At 41.6% G+C, this 13,019-nt stretch overlaps 1 protein-coding gene across 12 annotated transcripts in view; it reads right to left on the bottom strand.

The window, feature by feature from the left end:
* The window catches only part of Ca-alpha1T (Ca[2+]-channel protein alpha[[1]] subunit T), a 245,041-nt gene that overhangs the window by 157,054 nt on the left and 74,968 nt on the right, over positions 1-13,019 (bottom strand). The gene's annotated exons all lie outside the window — the stretch shown is intronic.

Genomic DNA, 13,019 nt, shown 5'->3' with positions numbered 1-13,019 from the left:
TTCGTTTTCTGGGCGGGCACTTTGCGACTCTAGGCATTTCGATACTCAAAGCTCAAGGCGCATACGAGTGTCAAATGAAGATGGGCTCAAGACGGTTCTCCATGTTAGCTCGCTAGCGAATGGCATTGCTACTGGGCGGTCCTGCAACCCAGTAGAAACAGCATTGTTGAGCAATCTGCTTGGCTTACTACAGCCACAATAAGATTCGCAACAGAGAGCACGGCGAATTAACGTTAAGTTTTCCCTAATAGATTCACCTAATGACTTCCCTAGAGACAGTCATATGATAGACGCATACATAGTTGTGGTACGATGCTCTGTGCCGGCACTTCGACGTTGTTTTACGCTATTGCGCTAACCATCCAGCTAGCTGAATCCAGACTCAGTCTGAACTAGCCCAAGCTGTTCTACCAAGTTGAACCTAAGTTACCTGGTAATTCCTTTAACTGGCCATTGTGCCGTACAAACAACAAAGAGAAAGTAGACCCATCAACATGATCGGTGTCAATTGCACTGTGGAGTTGCTATAACGTTTTTAGTAAAACATTTTACATTCGATGACTAAGACCGCCTTTGCCACCACTGAGTCCTGTTTTTTTCGTTTTCCTGTAGTTAAGTTTTTTAACGAAGCATGCGTAGGCCTAGGTCGAAGAGAACAGCGTGCTTACCAGATATCTTCGGCGCATCTTTTGTTTGAAGATTAAGTATTTCTTTGATTTGTTTATCTTGTAGACTATGTTGCAGAGAAAAATAGAAGAATATCCATTTTGATATAACTAATCTACTATAAATGAGTTTAGTAGGCTTACATAGTTCGTTTGAAGCTAAGTTCAACGGAGTCTACACAATTCAACCTTGATAACGAAACGAATCGTCTACTTCAGAGTGCATCTTCCACGATTGATTTCCACGAGCCCTACCTAACAATGAGCGGTCAATTTGATACCGGTAACGTTATAAATGCACAATCTAAATACCCTGTAGAAATCTTCCATTGACCATTTTTTGAGCGCTGAAATCGCTTACCAAAACAAAGTCTGAATTTTTCAGAAGCGAGCAGCATATTTTCTAGCACTGTGTTGATAGACGCTCTTGCTGCCCAGTTTAAATCATGTCTAAGTCCCGATCAGATGCAGCCTGACTGTAAACTGATGTGGGCACCAGGCAAGGTGATCTAGCCTCTATCTTAGGTGAGTGAGCCTTGCCATCAGCCTACTATAAAAAGTACTATGACGTGCGAAGATTCGTATGCTACTGCTGGCTAGAGAATTGCTCAAGTCCCAACGGGCGACAAGGCGGAGCAGCTCCTGAAGAAGCAACAGCTCTTCAAACGCCACTAGATCGCGTGACCCGAGCCCAAACACTTCATCCTATATCGGGGCGTGAGACCCTTGTCAAACGGCCATCGTTACAACAGGAGGACGCGGAAGGTAGGACCGCCATGCGTTCGAGCCTGTTCCTCACCTTTCACAGCAGTACAGGTCCTTGATCCAGCCCTATGCTGCTGCTCAAAATTTGCAACGAACCTCAACTCAGGGTCAACGACGGTAACATCAGCGATAGTTATAATGATGGCGATCGTAGCAAAGTGTAGCCAGGCGTGTCGCGATTCGTTCGCTTCGATAGACAGATTACCCAAGAATTGTCGAGTGAAGAAAAAAGCTCCGAAAAATCTTCATTAGGTTGGTCTTATCTGCTTCATTGTTTGAGCCCCACACCAATTACGATACCTGTAGATAGGAATATGACAATTCTCAAAGTAAATAGTTGTAGTTATTCGACGACGATAGTACAACTACGACTATTGATTCGACAGCTATCGGTATAGCTACAACCGTTTAAAACACTAATTATATAATGAATCATATTCTAATTTCGGATGCTCTCAGTAAAATATAACAACCGAACGCCGTCTCATGTGCTCTTGCTTCATGTTGGAAAGAGAGAATAGTGTGCGACCTTACCCACAAATGATTTATTTGTATAGAAGTGCTATACAGAATTTGGCCCGACTAGTGTCGGGTCTCATAAGTATTGGAACCCATTTCCGATAGGTGGATCGCATTTTTTTCCCCTGTGAGGTTCTTGAGTTGTATCGCATGTGATGTACTATTTGGCGAATGATGTGACAGATAGAGGAATTGTCAGTATAGCTCAAAGCGTAGAGAATCTAGCTTCCTCTAGCGCTGAGGGCTGGTGCCGTCGGGAACCGCAGGCTCTATTCCGATACGCACAACAGAATATATGGTACCAGTCATTGCTGAAGAAAGTAAAATGGCTCCACTAGGGTTCGTTGTTTTTCAGCAAATTTTCGTTTTTTTCTTTTCGCCAGAGTCTCAAGAACAATTTAAGTGGCACGAGGCCTTCCGCAGGTTTCGTTTGCCGTCGGCCTTCTGTTTGGGTGTCTATATTTGGGACCTCATGCATGCGTTCAAAAGCTTGCACAGCTACCGAAACGCAGGCAGAAAATGGAAGGGGCCAGGTTTTGGGATAATTTGCTTACTGTCTTTAAAATAGATGAACGACGGTAACCATATGAGCAGTTGACGGAAAGTACTTTGAAAAGGGATCTATTCCTATTGTACATCAAACCCTAACCACAAGTAATGGATAAGAAAGCTGAAGTTTTACTGTTATTAAAGGTAATCGAGTTGTCTGAGTAGAGGGGCAAATGTCAAAGCTGTCCCTCGTGTAGCCATACTAATAAATAACTTTAAAAAAGGCATCTGCCGTTTAGAAGTGCAAGGCGTATCCCACTCCCCCAAACACTTTGAGGCAAAACAATTGTAGTCGCAAGATTCAACAAATCTTATTTCGGAAAAACACATAAGAACATGTAACTTCAGCCACCGAACTCACAAAAGTTCACATATAATCAGCCCCTTAATATCGCAAGAAATCTACACAGCTGTCAACTACTTGCAAACATTTGCACAAAAAGGAGATCGTTAATTTTACTCTATCAAAGTACTCTATGATGAAAAGTAGATAGAGATCGTGTATATATGCACGATTGGTTGAGTATAGAAAAAATAATCGACGATGCTCGCTACACCTCACTGCGTTGCTATTCAAAAAAAATGAGGCAGACAACGGGGCAAACTAGAAATCGAAATCTCAAAGATGAAATTTTCCGTAAAAAGAATGACGCTAAAAGCCTATTCAGAATTCTGGCCATGCCAAATGCCCTCTCGCTTACTTCCCAATGGATTTCGAGAACTCAATTTACTTGTCGTAAAATGCTAAATTGCGTAAAGCTGAATTAAAGTTTGCCTTAGCAGTATTGAGACATCCGCTGTGCACTCAAAGGACAAGGTAGGATTAAGCATGGTACTACCCATGTACCAGCCCATGCTTCAGTACTCGGTTTACCTTGATAAAGAGAAGCCATTCCACGAAACATAACTAATAATGATAGTACTACGTATAGTAAAAAGCAAACGTTTCGACGAATATGTGTCCACAAAGCCAAGGAGACGAGCCGAAAGAAGTCTGCCTACTCAAACATAGCAAAATACTAACATTCCTTATGAAGGTTTGACTTGACTTTTGTGTTACAACTTTTACAGGACGTGATCCTATCTTCTCTGCTGGCGATGTACAAAGGTCATAAGATGTAGGAAATCAAAGAGGAATCAATTCAGCGAGTAGGCTTTGAACTCGACAGAAATCCCCTAATCTAAGAGATTGCACTTTGACTTTCTGAAAAAAACTCGTTTGTTTAGCAAATTTTGAATATATAGCGAGCGTATGAAAACTATTAACCAAAATACAAATAATATTTTTTTCTAGCCTTCCAAACAGTCCTCGAACTCAATCGTAATAATAGGTACAAACGTTGTTTTGGGCTTAAAACTCTCCCCTGACTAGGCTAAAGATCTCTAGTTGTTTACGAATGTACATTTGTTTGAAAATCAGGCTTTTTTTGCCTAAACCTTACAGTAGGTATTTTCGGTTCTAAATTATTTTTTAAAACGGTCAGACATGAGGTGTGTCATTGCCGTAGGCCCTTTTAGGGCGATTTATTAATCTTACAGCAAGGAGCGTTTTACTTTTTGCGCGTTTTTGTTCGCACTCGCTGTGACAAATCATCTATAACGATCTTCACTTTCAAGGCTCTCTCGCCGCAGAGTCACAGCTATTCAGAGCGCCCCCCCCCCCCCCCCCAGCGTAGTTCTCTGAGATCTGGTAAAGCATAGACATATGCACCTCCTTTGGCCTAGGTCTTCCAGAAAAATGAAATACTGCCGACAGTTACCTTGAAGGCACACCTTCGAATACTTGAAAATCCGACTTGCAGATAGCGAATCAGGTGGGTGTGTCGCCACAGGCTCGCTTACCGGCATTTATCCGAGGGCTTCATCGATACGTTCTTACACCGCATCAAAACAGTCAACTAAGAAAAGGTAAGGTAGCATGTTAAATTTGTTTAAGCTCGACACTCAACACAGAGAAATAACCAATATGATTTTCTGGCGTGGTTTGACGCACGCATGCTGCAAAAATATCTAAGCGGCTTACTGGGTGCAATATTTCCAAGGAATTAGGTACCCTAATCTGCGTCTAAAATTGATGGTGCAGTAGAAGCGTCGCGCATATCAGTTAAACGGGTCGGAGCCAGCATATGCCGTGTGTTGTAAGAAAACGCCTGATTATGATTCGCTTGTACCCAGGTAACTAGCCCACTCAAACTAAACCCAGCAGATCTTTGCCATGTGTAGCTTACATCAAATAATGAGAAGCTTACCTCAGCGTTTCAATAACACCAATCGACAAATCTTAAGATTTAAATATGTATATATAATTTTTTGTTTTCGTTTGGTCTGATGTTTCGACTGTCAGACTCACTTGACACAAATAATATTACCTGCATATTTACTACTAAGCATATATAATCTTTCTTATTTGTTTTATAAAACAAAAAAAATATATGACTATCTATGCTAGCCAACTTTGGAAAATACCCTTTTTCCAATGGCAATTCTCATTGCTCGAACGTTTCAGCAAAACTGCTTGGCCAGTAGTTAATTTTAGTTACTTGTATGCCGGGTCTAACGTTTCTTCACAAAACAGATTGACGCCCGCTAAGGCTGGCACTGGCGATTAGTTTTTGATAGCTTCTGAATCACTGTTTGAATGTGTTTGTTTTTTTTTGTCCATGTCGACCCAAGCTGAAAATGACACTAAATACAAACGGGATTCAAAGGCCCACAATGCATGTTTGCGAATTCGCATTATATAGTATGAAAACATTTTATCATCGATTATATCTGCAGATACTCTTACGTATTCTCTGTTAACCCCTATATGCGCTGTCTCGAGAGAATAATGAGCAAGGAACATGAACATTTAACCAGCTGTGCTCACTAGAAAAGAGTAATCGTCTAACTTGATATATGACGTATCTACACAATCTTCTTATACGGTGGCCTCCTGATTATCGCGGGAGCGTAAAAACAAACCCATCTTTTTAAGAAATAATAAAGCTTCGCTATATAGAAAACACTGTTGAGCTAGCGATGGGGCCAAAGATTGTATTAGGTTAAGTAAAAATATTTGTGGAAAATGCGATTATCGACTATATTACATCACAGGGGAAGCCAAAATTGTCGTCGAAATTGAAGGCTAGAAATCATATGCTATATTTTTCGTTTGTCGATACACACTGTGCTTACACAGGTTTAGAAATTAGCACTAGAGAGACTATTATATGTTATTTTCCTAATGTACCCCAAAACTAAACTAAGAGTACGATTTATATCTGATCGCTGCGTTTGTTCTGATGGCACCACTGATGGCTCTTAAATACAGAGACGTACATATATTTACTGTTGTCCTAACACTTATCTGAGACACAGAAATTCAGAATATATGTTATATGTAATGTGATATTTTATTTTAACTTAAATTGTATTAAAAATCAACTTTGCCTAATAGCTCAGACGATATCTTCATTACATTGATTAAAAAAAAATAATACAAATAATTGGCGAGCTACAACTTTTATTCAGTCTTCTTCGACGTTTAGGTCGCTCGCATACGCACTTCCTGGCGTAACAGTGGCTACACTGCCATAGGGGATCTAACAAAACTTTGCTGTCTGACAAAATCATGTTGTAAGTTGAAACACTGAAATCAGTTTTTGGGCCTGCTTATCTAGCCATATCATGTCATATCAACAGCATCTCCTATAGTTCACGTTATGATTCCTTGAAGCCCTTGGAGAATTCCGACGAAGAACGACTGATTGCATTGCAGTTCTGGCAGGCGAAAAATCTTGCAAAAAATAAGCTTGTATCGGCGCCAGATCGTATCGGAGACGATTCGCGACTAGTAAATCTGCTCTGTTCCCCGTAAGAAACTGAAACTTTACCCATGCATTGAAAACTCATTAATGGATAAACAAAGAATAGTTTCGTCCGCCTATGGGCAGCAATACAAGTGGTGTGACCTGTTTGCCAAACACGAATTTATTAACAAAGCGAAGGCTGCCAAGCTCCAAGCTAAGTAGTAAGCCTTTACACTTTCCCTGTACATTGTGTCGATGCGGCAAGAACGATTTATGAGTTTTGTCTACAGGACTTCCGTTATCGTACATACTTGCACAAAACACTAGAACGCATGATGCTACAAACATGCGTCGGTGGTGATATTGATTGGCTGCGCATAAAAAGTAGCTGCCGAAAGCTGGTAGGATGGCTCACAGCATCTGTGCGAATGCGTTTCACTCCCAGTAGGTTCTACTGTGATAATTCGACGATAGTCATGTACCTGAGCATGCATACCGGAAGTGCACGCAAGTGGATCGGACTAACGTACAATGTGACCCGGACAGTTGCTAGAATGTGGGTCACAACTTAAGTTGCTCACCCTGGTACTACTGGTGTTGGTCCTTAAAATAGCAAAAATAAGTTAGTGGTGACATAGGCAGGCGATAAACTTTTATTTATAATTAGCTCTAGCAAAAGGCTTTTTTTGCCTGCAAGCGAGAATGGGCGAGAAACAAGAACTATCCGTGGCGTATTAATCTGTCTACAAGAAGATACATTAGCCAGATCTGATTTCATTAGAAACGGGGAGGAAAAATAATGGAGCTCGTTTTGCGGCTGCTAATGAAGATTCTTAATTTATGTGCAGATTTATTTGTATTGGCACCTAGGAAGGAATCTTAATCCCAATACCCCCTTAATACCAAGCAAAAACCGTTCAATTTTAGAGGAAAAGCCAATGAGATTGGAGACGACAGCCCTCCGGTGCGCGCTTCTAAAAGACAAACCGGATCACTTTCCCCTTGTGCCCAATTTTTCGAAATGTTTTTCGCTACTCATGTAATTTTCTGTTCCGCATGTTATTCTTCTATACCAGCAAGTCTGGCACTAATTGCTGCCAGAATAAACAACGGCAGTAGAGTGAACGATATGCCTGCTATTTCTTTGTTAGCATGCCTACGCGCAGGTGTTAAACTTAGCGTAGCGCCTTCCAGCCTCATATAGCGTCTAGGCCTCATGCCTGTTGGCCGACTCCACCTATCTTACCGAAGCCGCGTCCCCCTTCTCTGCTTCTCTCCGGAACACCCCCAGCCGCAGTCAGAGCGCCTACCTTCTTTTCGGCTGTTTATTCCGTCTTTATTTGGCCTAGCAATTTGCTGGAAACACTATGTACCTGCACCGCCTTCTCTGACTTTATGCTTGTCTACACACAACCACAGTATGGCTGTTACCCCGCAGTAGTTCCAGCCGCAGGAAGAACAGCAGCAACGGCGGTGACCGCGATAGTTGTCCGAGATCATACTAGTATGAGCTGCTGTTGGTCATAGTCGTACGACCTATCCCTGTTCGCCATCCTTCCTAGTTCCTCTGGCCCTTTTCTTCAAGTTTTTTCTTTCAACCTAGAGCTGGGACTGTACGATTTCTGTGGTGGACCAAAAGTTGAGTTTGAGCCGAAGACGGCTACGACGACGATGACAGTAGTAGAAGTAGCGGGAGCAACAATAGCGACTGTCTGCGTAGCAGCAGCACTAGTGGTCGTATATTTTCATTTAACAATCTACCCCCTACACCTGTCCCAGCTTGCCCTTTATTATGTTCTTCCTTCATCCCTTCCCCAATCCCAGCGTTGCTGCCTCCGCCCAACGGTCGGTGTTGCTGTACCCTTTACGCGCTCTCTGAGCGCTCCTCTGTGCCACTCGCGACCCTCGTTATTGTCAGTGCATCCAAATATATATCTATAGTGTATCTCCTTTTGCCTTTGTACCCTTGCCGCTATCTCATCTCCTCTATACGAAAATGTCCACGCCAACGCATTCTCCCCTTCCGCCTTGCTCAACATCGCGTATATATGAACAACAGAAATCTTAAATACAAAACAAACAACATATTCGCAGTAAAAGTAGAGCTATTTGTTCGTTAACTTAGCAGCTCTAGCTGCCACAGTTGGGGTCCAGCATATGTCGTCGTTTCGCTTTGTGTTCGTGGTTTACTACCGTCTACTAACATCTATGGTAGCGTTCACGATCATTGTTCCATAGGTTTTGCTCTCACAAGGATCGACTAGGCTAGTCCAGGTTAGACAGCAAGGAAGGCTCACCTCAAGGCTCAAGGCCTGAAGAGAGTTCTCGGCTCATGTTGTAACTAATCTCTGTACCAAAATACATAAGAATCTTTTTTTTTTTTGTGCCTGCAGTTAGCCCGCTAATCCCCCTCGTCCCGCTCCCTTTCAGTACTTTGTGCTCAGTTCGGCAACGATGACAACGACAATATCTCTTTCTGTCTGTTGGCGCGGTTGCCCACTATTTCGGCTCCGGCTCACAACAAGAGCTGTTGCCGACTTTAGTCCTCTTATGCCCTCTTTGGAAGCTTCTAGTTCCTTCCCTTTGAGATCCAGACCCCTACGCTCTAGCATCTAGGCTCTCAGTGTACCTTCGTAGGCGGCGGTGCGCAGGCGGGGCACGGGCGGAGCGCCGGATCCTCATCGCAACCGCACAGTGCCACTTCAACTGATGAAGTTGTAAAACTGCTGAATTTACTTAGCAATAACTGCTAGTGCATCTAAACGGCTCTACGACAATGCAGTATCCACGATAAGCTGCTGCTGAAGCTTGTTACTTTATCTAGACTTGTGGAATGAAATGTCTTGCCTACGACCGTGCAACGAACTAGAAAACGTTGGTTAAACGAAGACTATTTATTCGCTGGACTAAAAACAAGTGTTGATTGGGCCGGTACGCAGAGAAGTGGTGTTCACCTAAACTCAACTATGGATTTTGTTGACGCATCCTATTGCGTTAAATGAAAATTGCCTATTAAGGATCGCTTAAAGAGTATGCCGATTCATCGTAAAAGGGGCAACTGGCGACGATAGAATTACAGTGGCATGTTTATTGAGGCGCGCTGACTGAATCGGTTTAAGGCCGACGGGCATGTTAAACCAGTTCTACGAAAAGTAAGACGCTTGAACCAGATCGGAAATAATTGAGGCGAAAACGTAGATTGTGAGAGAAAGAGAGCAAAAATCAATTGTGGACAGATCTGCTCATCTTTCTGCGTTTCGTCTTTCTTCTTAATTATCCTAAATTAATTATCTACGTCCCTTCGACTAACACGATCGACTTTAACAGTTAAGCACGAGAATTCAATGATCAGTACTATTAACAAGAATCGTATAAATATAGCGTGTTGATGTATATAATGAGGTGTGTGTTGTAATTAACTATTTCATAGTGATACAAAACAAATCATTCAGAATAATGATGCTCATAGGTACCATTGATGTTCGAACGGCTTATGGTGAGCCGTCCTTTCTGTCCTATTTCAATTCTGAAGTTAAGTTCGTCCGGGTTTCGCAACAACAAACGTTATGTCGCTATGGACTGCGGATTATATCACCGCCTACAAGTTGAGGCAATAAAATAATTTCACCATCAGACAAAGGAGACGTAATTGTGTCGCAAGCCACTTCCATCCAACATAACTGGCAATCACTTGCCTATCACTGTATTCAATGAAGCCTTCTTTTGGAAAAATATTTAACATGTAGTAGATTTAGAGCGAATCGTACCGAGCACCGAATTAACCCGCATTCATTCAAAAGAACGTTCGTACAGTATCAATGATGAGATTACGAGCTGACCTATTATTTTTAGAGATAAGGAAAACTACCTATGTATGTATTTCTGCTCAAGATCGTTAAAATAAGGGATATCACGTACAACTAACGTTGAGACAAAACCCATGACCTCTGTGCATTCCGTTCTATCCTCGCGCGTCTTATTTATTATTCGTTGTGGAACGAGGCCACGGGGGTGGTATACGGTTCGTTTCGACGAAGGCCGTCTTCATTGGTTTGCTTCATTATCGAAAATAGATAGCCTCGTATTCGCGCAGCGAAGCACTATATGAAAGTTTTAGCTATTTACAAAACGCAGACTTGTAAAAAGTTTGTCCTATTATTCTTCGCTCGCTATTACCGGTTTGAGTTTTTTTTTTTTTTGTTTATTTATATATCACAGCTGGATCGATTTACGTATTCATCCGCCTAATCCTCAAGATGCTGTGGAAGCGCCGCGTGTCGACAGGTAGCTGGAGCAAACTATTTCGTTCCTTTCAACTAAGATTCGAGACTATTAAAAACGTTTATAAAAACCCAACGAAGTGTCTAAGATTGAATGATTAACAATATAACCACACTTTTTCAATCGGCAAAAAACACTTCGTTTACTTGGCGGCATTACGTGTGCCTCTAGCATGATAAATTTAAATAAGAAAAAAAACCTAGCAAACCTTCAAGAAGTAACACATGATATCATAGCAAACATTTTATCAATTGTTGTTATTATTATTAAGAATCTGTTTGTTTGTTAAGCTAAGTTTGAATGGCTTATCTATTATAGGACACTACACTCACATGATCATATCTGTCATATAGATATAAGCATGTGAGTGTGACCGAGTCGCCGACACGGATGCTAGAGGTTAACTTATGCCGCGCACTTACTTAACTCAAAGATGAATCGGGTCTGGTTATCTGGCCTTTCACCATAAGTCTATTAGACTTTAAAACGTAGCAGTCAATCAACGGCGGTCAGAGTAACGTAACAAGTTTCGTCTTGCCCTATCAGGCGACTCAAAAGAAAATCGTCAGGCCTTATAGGCAAAGATGGCCACTTTCCTGGTGAACTGAGGGGGACGGCGGCTACACATATTTTAGTATACGAATTTAACCGATTTAAGTTAACTACAGACTTGGCAATAAAGGTCGCATAGCACTCGCCCGAAAATCTATTCTAATACGCAATGATTATCTCCATTCATAGAATATTAGGTCATTATTCCGCTTCTGCTGAGGTATTAGCCCTCGGTTAAACACAGTAAAATTAAAGTCGGTCTTGCTCACACTGGTGATCTGACCACAAATCTGATTTTCTATAAAATAAGTTTATCATGGACTCACACAAAGCAAGACATTCGAGTAGCAGTTTAAATATACTGAGCCAATTCAGCCGGCTCCCGAAGAACTCTCGAGCATCCTCACGAAAAATACGACAACGGTACTTATTTTTTAGTTATGCCTTTATTTATCTATAATCAGTTATATAGTGCTCGATGTCAGGCCTGTCTAAATCCGACCCGGTAGTTGTCACTTCGCTAAACACTCATCGATGGTGGATGGCAGTTAGCTTACAGTATGGTATGCTTAAAAACCTCCTTTTGCAGTAATAGGGACAATCAGAGTAATTGAGTAGGAGAAACAATAAGAATAACCATAAATATTAATACAGATATTTAAAGTGTATGCAGTATTTTGAATTTGAAACATATATATATGAAATTGAATCGCGCTGTTAGCAGAAGAAACATAATCGGTCCGTACCCCAGTCTTTTAAAAACTCGTGAGTCAGTCGAGTTTACTGTATGAGATATGAATTCAGAGGGAAATATTTTTTAGTCCTGCAAATCGACTTTAGGTGATCGAGTTCCGGTTCCTCGAAGGCCACAGCGCTGCGAAAATTAATCGAAAATTGGTAAAAGCATTGGGCCAAGGGGCTCTGTAAATGATGCAAACGTCTTTATATTCGGGAATTGAAGCACTGAAAGCCACAGAGGAAAGCATCGGATACTGGGATTCTGCAACTGCTGCAATAGAAAAAACTTTTTAGGAAAGCAAAGTTTAAATACAAGGGTTTCGTCAGTCAGAACTGGCATTTTACACGCAGCCCGTTACAAAATTATAACCCAAGTACTAAAAAAGCTGAAGTTGAATAAAATAGATATTGTACATAAACCAGTTGGAAATGCTTGTATTATGCAATTTGTGGGACCTCAATTAACAAAAAGTCTGGATCATGCCGTCACTATAGACAAGGCAACCTATAGACAACGGCCAGCCGGAGAAAGAAGAGGCAATAGAATAGCGTCAATCGCAAGGTGATGCTAGTGCTTGCAATGAACAATAGGGGCATCTGATGCTATGAGATACTTGCCAATAATGAAACACTGAATGCGGCTCGCTATCTGGGAGTTCCTCAAGAGACTCGTAGATTGTTGGCACGGCAATCGAAAACATGCAATCTTGTTACTAGATTACAACGCCCGACTTCATCGCCATACCTCAGTTACTTCCTGAATTGAACAGAGGAATATCCAACGTTTGCTTTAATTTGCTTATTCTCTCTATCTAAGTCTGCGCAATTACGGGCCTTTGTGTGCTTTGAAAAGAGCAACTGATGGGTAAACATGTCCCACTATCGCTTTACCTCCTTAGAAGAGAAGCCTTAGATAAAGAAATTACATATGAAAACACAAACGGTAGGTATGCGTGCTTACAAAGTCGCCAGAACGCTAGGACAAGTATGTGACGAAGGAAGGAAAAACGTCAAGTATTCTGAATAAACAAGTTAAAAAATTGCTACATTTCGCAGTCAGCCGGAATAGACGTGTATATTTTGCGGATACCGCCCTAAACTAATAACTGGTGCATGCACAGAAGTTTTGTGTAAATGCAGTGACTTTCCACGACCACAA

The sequence above is a fragment of the Varroa destructor genome, unplaced genomic scaffold (assembly GCF_002443255.2).
Source record: "Varroa destructor unplaced genomic scaffold, Vdes_3.0 BEIS01000001.1, whole genome shotgun sequence".
Lineage (NCBI taxonomy): Eukaryota > Metazoa > Arthropoda > Arachnida > Mesostigmata > Varroidae > Varroa > Varroa destructor.
Note: the sequence above shows the minus strand (reverse complement) of the source record. Positions and strands in the feature narration are given on the sequence as shown.